General features: G+C 47.3%; 1 pseudogene; it reads right to left on the bottom strand.

Annotated features, from left to right (window-relative positions):
* The window catches only part of LOC132866636 (uncharacterized), a 32,596-nt pseudogene extending 20,649 nt beyond the window's left edge, over nt 1-11,947 (bottom strand).
* Between the last annotated feature and the right edge of the window lie 257 nt (nt 11,948-12,204).

Raw genomic sequence — 12,204 nt, 5'->3', positions numbered from 1 at the left:
TGACTGTGGATTGGTGGAGTCCAAACTCTTTAGAGATGGTTTTGTAACCTTTTCCAGCCTGATGAGCATCAACAGTGCTTTTTCTGAGGTCCTCAGAAATCTCCTTTGTTCATGCCATGAGTACACTTCCACAAACATGTGTTGTGAAGATCAGACTTTGATAGATCCCTGTTCTTTAAATAAAACAGGGTGCCCACTCATACCTGATTGTCATCCCATTGATTGAAAACACCTGACTCTAATTTCACCTTCAAACTAACTGCTAATCCTAGAGGTTCACATACTTTTGCCACTCACAGATATGTAATATTGAATAATTTTCCACAATAAATAAATGACCAAGTGTAATATTTTTGTATCATTTGTTTAACTGGGTTCTCATTATCTACTTTTATGACTTGTGTGAAAATCTGATGATGTTTTAGGTCATATTTAAGCAGAAATATAGAAAATTCTAAAGGGTTCACAAACTTTCAAGCACCACTGTAACAGTACTGACTTGATGTTGGAGTTGAAGATCCTGATCTTCATTTGTATAGTCAGCTCCTTAGGTTTCCATATGTGTCAGATAACGGAATCCAGGGACACATGTCCGCCCGGGGGCATTTTGAGTTATTGACAGATTCAGAAAGTACAGTTTCTAAGCTTTCCAATGATGCCTTCCATGTGGAGATCTGACAATATTTGAAGAATGTGTGGCCTTTTGAAAGTGCATACCTCTTTAAACAGAAAAGGGAGAAAATCGCCCTCAAAGTTTTCCATCTCAGCTACTCTGGGTGTAGGGCGGGCACATAATGGTGCTCATTTGCATGACATTAAGGAAAGCCCTACCCCCTACTAGCTAGCAAGATGCTACTTTCATGTAAACAAAGATCACCACGTCAATTTTCCTTCCATGCAAAGTATGCCCAAAACAATTATGAAGTACAAAAATAAGTCCTAAAGTATACTTTAACGTTTTGTGGGTGAAAAATTACTCACACCATAAGAAAGAAAGATAGCACGATGATAACACAACTAACACAATGCTAGTTTTATGTAACCAAACCACAACACTCTCCGTTACATGCAAAAATAACCACACAGCCTTAGATTAATAAACTTACCCCATCAGAAAGAGAAACGTCGCCTTGCACACACCAATGCCTCCGATGGAATAATGTAGTCCTAGAACACTTCTTTTTGGTTGCAGTTTTTTTGCTAGAAATGGTTATCTCTGATGTAAATACTGTGTGTCTGTTTGCTTTGCGGTGTTTCAGCTCCTCTGCGCTCTGTTTAGCTTGCTCATTCCATAGTGAAATTACATGCCTGTATGCAGCTAAGTAGCTACGAGCTCAGCTCATATCATACAGCTGATTGGCGAAAAAAAAAACAAAAGACTTAAATCATCATGTGAATGGCCCATATGGTAATTTACCCACACCCCCCAGCAGGCTACAGTCCTGACAAAAATGAGACAATTTGCAACACAAAATCTATGCTTTTCCAACAAAACAATCTATTATCTGAAATATTGATTGCATTCTTCAAGATCTCAACTTGCACATTATGGAAAAAAACGAAAATCACAAATTTAGAAAAAAAAATGCTTCTTTTGCGATTATCTCGGATTCGTTTTGGCCGACATGCGTCCCTGGATTCAGAGAGGTGTCACATATGTTCTTTAGCTGTAGGAAGGCTGCTCTTGCTTTGCCTATTCTGGCCTTGACGTCAGCATCAGTATCGCCCAGCTTATCCATGACACTCCCCAGGTAGGTGGAGGCTTCTACCTCTTCTAAGGCCTCTCCTTCCAGCTCAATGGGATCTTCGCTTGTGGTGTTGATACTCAGGATCTTTGTCTTCCTCTTGTTGATATTCAGGCCTACTTGTGCTGAGATGGCTGCCACTCTGTTGGTCTTTTCCTGAATCTGTTGATGGGTATGGGTCATTAGTGCCAGGTCATCTGCAAAGTCGAGATCATCAAGTTGTGTGAAGAGTGTCCACCAGATTCCTGTTCTTGTGCAGGTTGTCGACATCATCATTATCCAGTCGATTGCCAGCAAGAAGAGGAAACGTGAGAGTAAGCACCCCTGATGAACTCCAGTCCTCACTTCGAAGGCATCAGTGGCCTGCCCTCCATGGACTACTCTGCAGGACATCCCGTCATATGAGTTCTTGATGATGGTGACCATCTTGGCTGGCACACCATAGTGACGGAGAAGCTTCCAGAGGGTGTTCCTGTCCAAACTGTCGAATGCCTTCTCATAGTCTACAAAGTTGAGAGAGGAGAGTTCCAGTCCAAGGACTGTTTGACGATGATGTGCAGGGTAGTGATCTGATTTGTGCAGGATCTGTCTTTCTGGAAGCCTGCTTGCTGGTCCCTGAGTTCAAGTCAAGTCAAGTCAATTTTATTGTCAAATATGCTATACATGCTCGACATACAGCACAGATGAAATTTCAGTCCTCTCTGACCCACGGTGCAAACAAGCAATGCAATAAATAAAAATAGAATAATTGAAAAAACAAACAGTATAAACAGTATAAACACTCTAGATAAGAACTAGACATAGACTAAACACTTATAAACAGACAATATAAACAGTAAAAACACTCTAGATAAAAACTAGACATAGACTAAACACTCATAAACAAATGATATAAACAGTATAAACACTCTAGATAAGAACTAGACAGACTAAACACACACACACACACACACACACACACGTAAAGTGGTGCAAATAAACAGTCAAGGGTACTTCCGGTATAGCAGGTAAACATGAAATAAGCAGTATAAACAATTAACTAATGGCTGTTAAGGTGAGGTAGTGCGGAATAGTGCAAATGAGTGAGGTAAAGTGAAATGTGCAGTCCCTGAGTTCAGTGTGTTAATGAACGTTGAGAGTATGCATGTATGTATGTATGTATGTATGTATGTGTGTGTGTGTGTGTGTGTGTGTATGTGTTGGGGGGGGAACTGTGAGGGTGACATGTCAGATGCTGAAGGGGGGGCAGGGGGGAGTGTGAGCAGAATCTGTGGCAGGGGGCAGAGGGGGGAGGAGAGGCAGAACAGGGAGAGAGTTGAGCCTCCTGACTGCCTGGTGAAAGAAACTGTTCTTGAGCTTGCTGGTTTTGGCCCGGAGACTCCACAGTCTCCTCCCTGATGGCAGCAGACTGAAGAGGTTGTGAGATGGGTGGGTGGGGTCACCTGCAATCCTGATGGCTTTGCAGGTGAGGCGGGAGTTATAAATATCCTTTAGAGAAGGCAGAGAGACACCAATGATCCTCTCAGCTGCTCTCACGATGCACTGCAGAGTCTTGCAGCAGGACACGGTGCAGGTGCTGTACCACACTGTGATGCAGCTGGTCAAGATGTTCTCGATGGTGCCTCTGTAGAATGTGTGCATGATGGGGGCTGGGACTCTTGCTCTCCTCAGTTTGTGGAGGAAGTACAGATGCTGTTGGGCTTTTTTGGCCAGTGATGTGGTGTTGTTGCTCCAGGACAGGTCTTCAGAGATGTGCACACCCAGAAACTTGGTGCTGCTTACCCTCTCCACTGCAGCACCATCGATAGATAGTGGAGCATGCTGGGTGTGCGCTCTCCTGAAGTCCACAACAATCTCCTTCATCTTCTCCACGTTCAGACACAGATTGTTGTCCTTGCACCACATGGCCAAGCGGCTCACCTCACTCCTGTAGATTGTCTCATCACCATTGTTGATGAGACCCACCACAGTCATGTCATCTGCAAACTTAATTAAGAGATTAGAATTGGATGTTGGTGTGCAGTCGTGGGTCAGCAGAGTGAAGAGGAGGGGGCTTAGCACACATCCTTGGGGGGCCACTGTGTTCAATGTGATAGTGCTGGAGGAGTTGCTGCCGACCCGTACAGTCTGTTGTCTCCCCATCAGGAAGTCCAGCAGCCAGTTGCACAGGGAGGTGTTGAGTCCCAGCTGGTCCAGTTTATGAATGAGCTGCTGAGGAATGATTGTGTTGAATGCTGAGCTAAAGTCTATGAACAGCATTCTGACATATGAGTCTTTTGTCTCCAGGTGGGTGAGGGCTGAGTGGAGGGCAGTGGAGATGGCATCATTGGTCGAACAGTTAGACTGATATGCAAACTGGAAAGGGTCCAGGGCGGGGGGGAGAGCAAACTTGATATGCCGCATTACTAGCCACTCAAAGCACTTCATGAGGATGGGAGTGAGTGCGACAGGGCAGTAGTCATTGAAGCAGGAGGGAGATGGCTTCTTCAGGACCGGGATGATGGCGGTGGCTTTGAGGCACGTGGGGACAACAGCCTGGCTCAACGAGATGTTGAAGATGTCTGTAAAGACATCTGTGAGCTCCTCAGCACAGTCTCTCAGGACACGACCAGGAATGTTATCAGGACCCGGGGCTTTTCGTACATTTGTTGTCCTGAGAGCTCTCCTCACACTGTCAGGGGACAGCGTCAACACCTGGTCACCGGGAGGTGGTGGGGTCTTCTGTGCCATGGTGCTGTTGTCTGCCTCAAAGTGAGTGAAAAAGTCATTCAACTGATTCAGCAGACGTGGAGTTGTCACAGGTCTGCGGCGAGGGCTTGTAGTCTGTGATGGTCTGAATCCCCTGCCACAGGTTCCTGGTGTCTCTGCTGTCATTGAAATAGTCAGCAATGTACCTGGAATACTGTCTCTTGGCCACCCTGATGCCTCGTGACAGGTTGGCCCTAGCTGCCCTCAGGCCCACCTCGTCCCCAGCTCTGAAGGTGGTGTTCTGAGCCCACAGGAGCCTGTGGACTTCCCCTGTCAGCCATGGCTTCTGATTGGCCCGAATGGAGATGGTTCTGGTGACCGTAACATCGTCCATGCACTTCCTCATGTAAGCAGTGACGGTTTCCGTGTACTCCTGTAGATCTGTGATGTTGTTGTAGGTGGCCACCTGTCTGAACATGCTCCAGTCAGTGGTGGAAAAAAACAGTCCTGGAGTGCCTCTGAGGACCCTTCTGGCCACACACGTATCTGCTTTGTAGCTGGTTTGGTGACTTTAACCAGCGGCCTGTATGCTGGCATTAGCATAACAGTGGAGTGATCTGAGGCCCCAAGGTGGGGGAGGGATAGGGCTTTGTAGGTGTCTTTATGCATGGTGTAAACATTGTCCAGAGTATTGTTTCCACATGTGGGAAAGTTGATATGTCCATAGAGTTTTGGAAACACGCTCTTTGGGGTTTGCATGGTTGAAATCCCCAGCCAAGATGAGGAAAGCATCTGGGTGGGCTGTCTGCTGCTCACTGATGTGCTGATAGAGTTCATTCAGTGCTTTACTCCTGTTGTTATTGGAGCCAGGAGGGATGTATAATGCTACCAGCAATATGGCTGTAAATTCCCTCGGCAGGTAGAATGGCCAGCACTTAATAATTATAAACTCCACCAGTGGTGAGCAGTGTTTGCAGACCACAACAGCATCGTGGCACCAGGCATCACTGATGTAAACACAGAGTCCTCCACTGTGAGTCTTCCCCCCCTCGACTAGTGCTCTGTCTGACCGGTAGCATGTTAGCTGGGCTAGCTGAATGGCACAGTCCGGGACGCTGTCGTTAAGCCATGTTTCCACAAACACAAGGACACAACACTCACTCACAGACTTTAAAGATGAGCGGAGTAGGCGGACATAATCCAGCTTGTTGTCCAGTGAGCGTACGTTGGCCAGAGTGATGGTAGGGATAGCCGGCCGGTGAGGGCTAGCTGCTAGCCTAGCCCGGATACCTCCGCGCTTGCCCCTCTTCTGCTTCCACATGTTCCACCTGTGGCGCTTCCACTGTGGGCTGGATGCAGGAGTGTGGGTCGGTGATTGAGCAGGCCTCCGGAGCAAACTGTAGTCCCATAGCACTTCCACGTCTGCTGGATTTATATCCGTGAATGTAGTTCTGCGGATGTCGAGCAGAAACTCACGGCATGAAACTGCTGGATTTATATCCGTGAATGTAGTTCTGCGAATGTCAAGCAGAAACTCATGGGATGAAACTCATGGGAGTATGTGTGCCTTAAGACTGATGGATGCGACAAAGCCGAACAAATACACACTGTTTTAAAACACATAAAACACGAAAACACCGTTCTGACAGAGAGGAGCCGCTGCGCGCCGCCATCTTGAAGATGAGTTGAGCGTTTACTTGGTCTTTCATTCGATTCAGGATGATCCTGTTGAACACCTTGCCTGGTATGGACAGGAGCATAATCCCTCAGTAATTGGCACAATTGCTGAGGTCACCCTTCTTTGGTAGCTTGATCAGGTAGTCTTCCTTCCATTCTGATGGTATTTGCTCCTCCTTCCAGATCTTCTCAAACAGTGGGAACATCATCTCTACTGTGGTGTTTACATCTGCCTTTAATGCCTCTGCTGGTATGTTGTCTGGGCCCGCTGTCTTGTTATTCTTCAGCTGTCCAATAGCTTTCTGGATCTCCTCCCTGCTTGGCATGTTACAGTTGATTTGGAGATCCTCAGTTGCTGGTGCTATGTCTGGTGGGTTTGGGGGTGCTGGCCTGTTTAGCAGCTCTTCAAAATGCTCCTTCCATCTGCCTCGCTGTTTGTTAGATTTAACCAGTCACTTCAGTGTTGAATTCGAAATGATTGAATGTTAGATTTAATGTTAGAATTGAAATGTTAGATTTAAAGCTGCATTAAGTGATTTAAGTTAGTTTTATAGCTGCACAAGGTGAATTATTTGTTAAGACTTTATATTTTATACTTTATATTTTATTCATACTATATTAATGTAACAGTGATCCCAGGAGGGAGGTTGGCTTAGGTGAGATGGAAAGGCTCATTAAACCTGCCGCACCAACTATTCCCTTCGAGACAAAAGAACCGAGCTGGCAGGAAGTCAACAGCTTTCTCAAGAAGACCAGAGGAAAATCAGCCCCAGGGCCAAACGGCATCCCGTACAATGTCTACAAGCATTGTGAGAGGCTTAGGAAACGACTCTGGAAGCTACTGAAGGTGGCATGGCGGAAAAACTTCCTTGCTGACGAATGGTTGCTTGCCGAGGGGTGCTTCATCCCTAAGGAAGAAAATTCCGTAGGGATCAAGCAATTTCGTACCATCTCACTGCTTAATGTGGAAGCTAAGATCTTTCTAGGGATCCTGGCGAAGAGGTTGACCACCTTTTTGTTGGACAATGGGTATATTGACACTTCAGTTCAAAAAGGTGGCATGCCAGGGGTATCTGGCTGTCTCGAACACACCAGCATAATCTCCAAGATCATTGAGGACGCAAAGAGGAACAACGGCAATCTGGAAGTCCTGTGGCTTGATTTAACAAATGCCTATGGGATGATACCCCATAAGCTAGTGAAGTTGACTCTGAAGACCTATCATATCCCAGAGCGATTCCAGAAGCTCTTGCAGAACTACTTCGACAGATTTAACATGCGTTTCACCTGCGGAGAATTCACCATGAGTTGGCAGAGGCTAGAGGTGGGCATCATCACTGGCTGCACAATTTCAGTGATTCTGTTTTCTGCAGCAATGAACCTTCTCGTCAAGTCAGCAGAGAAGTTGCGTCGAGGTGCAGTCCTGGCAAGCGGCATGCAGATGCTGCCTATAAGAGCATTTATGGACGACCTCACCATCACAGCAAGATCAGTGCCAGAAGGAAGATGGATTTTGGAGGACTTGATTGAGCTCATAAATTGGGCAAGAATGGAGTTCAAACCGGCAAAATCCAGAAGCCTAGTTCTGAAAAAGGGGCGTGTCCAGGAACGATTTCGCTTCAAGATTGGAGAGGACATTATTCCATCTGTCCAAGAAAAACCTGTGAAGTGCTTGGGGAAGTGGTTTAGGTCAGACCTCAATGACAGACACAGCGTGAAAGAGATGCTTAACCAAGCAGAAACCTGGATGACATCTCTGGAGAAGAGTGGTCTGCCGGGTAATTATAAGGCCTGGGGCTACCAACATGGGGTTCTCCCCAGACTGCTCTGGCCACTCCTGGTTTATGAGGTACCTGTTTCCACAGTGGAGAGGCTGGAGAGGAAGCTGAACACTTACTTGAGGAGATGGTTGGGTGTCCCAAGAAGCTTCTGCTCCATTGGCCTGTACAGCTCAGGCAGCAAGCTACAGCTGCCAATAACATCGGTGGTGGAGGAGTATAAGGTCGCAAAGATACGGCAGGCCATGATGCTACGAGATAGTAGAGATGAGAGAGTGCGGCAGGCGGGCATTGTTGTCAGAACAGGCCGGAAATGGTCAGCCAGTACAGCACTGAAGGAGGTGGAAGATCGACTGCATCATGCTGACATCATTGGGTCAGTAGCCCAGGGAAAGCTTGGGCTGGGTTGCTTCACCAGAACAAGCTGGAACAAAGCCGATCCAAAGGAGCATCGAGGCTTGGTGCAAAGGGAGCTGTGGAAGGCAGAGGAGGAAAGCCGGCATGTCAAGGCCGTGGCCATGAGCAAACAAGGCAGCTGGACTAAATGGGAGGGAGCGAGGGAGAGAGCTTTATCTTGGCGGGACATCTGGAGCATGGAAGGCCACCGGATTATGTTCCTGTTGCGTTCCACATATGATGTCCTGCCGACTCCATCAAACCTCTACACCTGGGGAATGGTAGAGAGCCCGAGCTGCAAGCTCTGTGGAAGGACAGCTAACCTAGAGCATGTCCTCTCCTCGTGTCACTCAAGCCTTGCAGACGGGAAGTTCCGATGGCGACATGACCAGATCCTCGCACAGTTGGTCGATGGTGTTGAGCAGGCGAGGAAAAAGGCAAGACAGCTTTCCAGGGGGCCTCGCTTCATCCATTTTGTCAGAGCGGGAGAAAGCTCTGTAGCAGGAGGGAGGAGCAAAGGGGTCCTTGCCACAGCAAGCGACTGGGAGATGCGGGCTGACCTGAAAAAGCAGCTCAAATTCCCAGAGGAGATAGCCCACACTAGCCTGAGACCAGACATTGTACTGTGGTCTAAAGGTACCAAACAGGTGGTGCTCATAGAACTGACGGTTCCCTGGGAAGAGAGGATAGAGGAGGCATATGAGCGTAAGCTTAAAAAATATCAAGCCCTCATCCTCGAGATCCAGCATAATGGATGGAAGGCCTGGAACTTGCCGGTGGAGGTGGGCTGCAGGGGTTTTGCTGGGCGGTCGATCTGGAGAGCCCTTGGACTGTTGGGAATTGAAGGGTCAGCTAGGAAGCAGCTGGTGGCCAACACCACCAAGCGGACAGAAGAAGCGTCACGCTGGATTTGGATCCAAAGGGAGGTGCGGTGGTAGAGCCGGCCTACTGAAGAACTGAAGGCATAGAGTTGGGTGGCGTTCAAGCGGGGGTAGAGCCAGGATGCTGGTTCTGCCGTCGAGCCCCTCCGAGGTGTCATGGGCTTAAATCGATGAAACACCAGTGAAGGGGGGTGCCCATTTGACAACCTGCTGAAGCCAGCCAACTCTTGTCTAGTTGTGGCATGCAGTCAAGCTTCGTCTTGGCTTAGGGAGGAGGGCGCCCTGTCACGCAGAGCCCCGCTGGTGCCTTGAGGGAAGGAGAAAGAGAGAGAGCGATGCCACTGGCTCACAGATGGTGCAGGGCCGAGTACCTGTAGAAGTGAGCCAGGTGCGATACCCCTATCGTATTTTGCATATATATACTTTAATATTTTAGCTTTTAGATCCCTTAGCTTTTTAGATTCTTTATTATTTTAAACTATTCCTGTAACTTGACCAAGTTACTGTGTGACCTTCTTTGCTCGACTAGACATAGACTTTGTTTAAAAATTGTCGTTAAGAACATCTGCTGATATGAAATGTATACAGGATATTTTGCTCATGATTGATCCAAAGTTTCACTTACACACATACATATTGATGGAATTAAGATGTGATTTGCTCAGTCCAAGGTTTACTGACCTAGTTACAATATATCCCCCCCCCCACACACACACACCCCTCTTCACGCATATACATAGTGCCAAGGTCACAGACACACACACATTCACTCACACACGCACACACACATTCGCACACACACACACACACACATTCACACACACACATTCACATATGCACACACGCATCACACACATAGTCCAAGGTCCAGTGAATACGCACACAGACACAGCTGCCTTTAGAGAGATAAATGAAATGTATAAAAAAGTTTTTGTGGATGTTCCATCTTTGGTGAAAACTGTGAATAAACGACGGTGAACCCAATCTCTGTCTGTTTTTCGCGGTTGTTCGCCCCAGAATTCTGCAGGTGGCATGAAGGCATTGATCTCGAGAGATTGACCGCTCCGGCTGAGCTGAAAAAAAACCTTTCACTGTTGTTCCTCTCCCATCAAGGTCTTTCCCTCCTTGTCTTTGACTGGTCTGTTTGGCTTGCTAAACTTTCCTGACAGCTTCTTCATGATGGAGTACACTTCACTCATGTTACCTTTTCTCGCTGATTCTTCTGCTTTAGCAGCCAGGCTGTTGATGAACCTCCTCTTGTCGGCTCTGATGCTTTTCTTCACAGTCTTGTTGGCTGTAGTGTATTCCTCTTGTGCCTTTGTTTTCTCAGCTCTTGTTCTGCTATTGTTGACTTTTGCTTTTTTCTCCTTCCTGTCTTGAACCATCTTCATTGTCTCTGTTGTCAGCCACTCTTTGTGTTGGTACTTCATGGACCTGAGAATGTCGCTGCATGTTGTTATCACAGCTTCTTTGACATTCTTCCATCTACTGTCTACTGTCTCCTCTTCCATCAGTTCTCTCAGTACTTGAAACCTGTTGTTCAGGGCCACTCTGAATTCTTCTCTCTTGTGTGTGTCTCTGTGGCAGCAGGGGCGTGGTCAAGCGTCAGTCTGTGACCGGAGGGCGGAGTCAGGGAAGGTAAGTGGCAGAATCACTGCACCTGATGTCAGTTAATGTGTGTTTGTGTGTCTTCCCCAGTGACCACGCCCTATATAAGGAGAGAGAGAGCAGAGGAAGAGAGCTCTCTTCCCAACCAGACGACCTGTGTGTGTGCATGAGTGGCTGGGAGAATAACGTCACTGTAAAGTGTCCAATTAAAGAGATTTTGTTGAACTCAGTTCTGGCCTGCCGTCCTTCTGTGCTCCACCCACCCATCCAAATTGCAACAGTCTCGCAGAGAGAATATGTTGTACTTGAGGTGCTGTGCTGCTGATGGCATCCATTCCTTCTTCAGTTTCAGCTTCAGTCGTGCCACTACCAGATGGTGATCTGATGCAGTGTCAGCTCCTCTCTTCACCTTCACATCCTGCAGAGATCTCCTGAACTTCTTGCCGATGCAGATATGATCGATCTGGTTCTCAGTGGTACTGTCTGGTGACACCCAAGTTGCCTTGTGTATCCTCTTGTGCATGAAGATGCTGCCCCCGATTACCAGATTGTTGAGAGCACACAGGTCTGCAAACCTCTCCCCATTCTCATTCATATTACCCAGGCCATGTCTCCCCATCACCTCTTTGTACCTGGTGTTGTCACTTCCCATTTTAGCATTGAAGTCTCCCATTAGGATATTGACATGTCTCTCGCTGAGGTTTTCTAGCATGGTCTGTAGCCTACTGTAGAACTGATATATTTCTTCATCTATGCCATCATTCGTAGGGGCATAGCACTGCACGACATTCATGGTGATTTTCCTCTTCTTTGTTTGGAAAGATGCTGTGATGATCCTCGGACCATGGGCTTCCCATCCAATGAGTGCTTTCTGTGCTGCTTTGGACAACATCAGAGCTACTCCTTGGGTGTGTGGGGCATTGTCCTCCTCATGTCCTGAATACAGCAGCATGTCCCCTGATGTTAGTATTGTCTGTCCAGATTGTGTCCATCATGTTTCGCGGATTCCAAGCAGTGTTAAGTTGTAGTTGCGCATTTCTGCAGAAACTTGTGCTGCCTTCCCTGCTTCGTACATGATCCTGAAATTCCATTCACTGATGCTGATTGGTGTCCTGGCGGAGAGCAGTGTGGTCGGCCTTGTAGCTTCTGATTTCCGGCTTTCACCACATGGCATCATAACTCTTCTTGACGATCCCCCTCTTCCCAGGATTACGATGTCTTGATTTCCTCTTGGTGTTTTTGTAGCTAGCTTTATTTAATGGGGTGGGGTAGCTAGCCCCATGCCCAGCCCTCCTCCTTTTTCAGCCGGGATTGGGACCATCCTTGGCGGAGTTTCAAGTGGACAAGCCAGAAGGCTATTGGGAAAATGTTTTATGGACAGATGAGACCAAAATAGAACTTTTTGGTTTAAATTAGAAGTGTTATGTTTGG

Source organism: Neoarius graeffei, chromosome 18 (assembly GCF_027579695.1).
Source record: "Neoarius graeffei isolate fNeoGra1 chromosome 18, fNeoGra1.pri, whole genome shotgun sequence".
NCBI classification, from domain to species: Eukaryota; Metazoa; Chordata; class Actinopteri; order Siluriformes; family Ariidae; genus Neoarius; species Neoarius graeffei.
The sequence above is the reverse complement of the archived record's forward strand: the minus strand, read 5'-3'. Positions and strand labels throughout refer to the sequence as shown.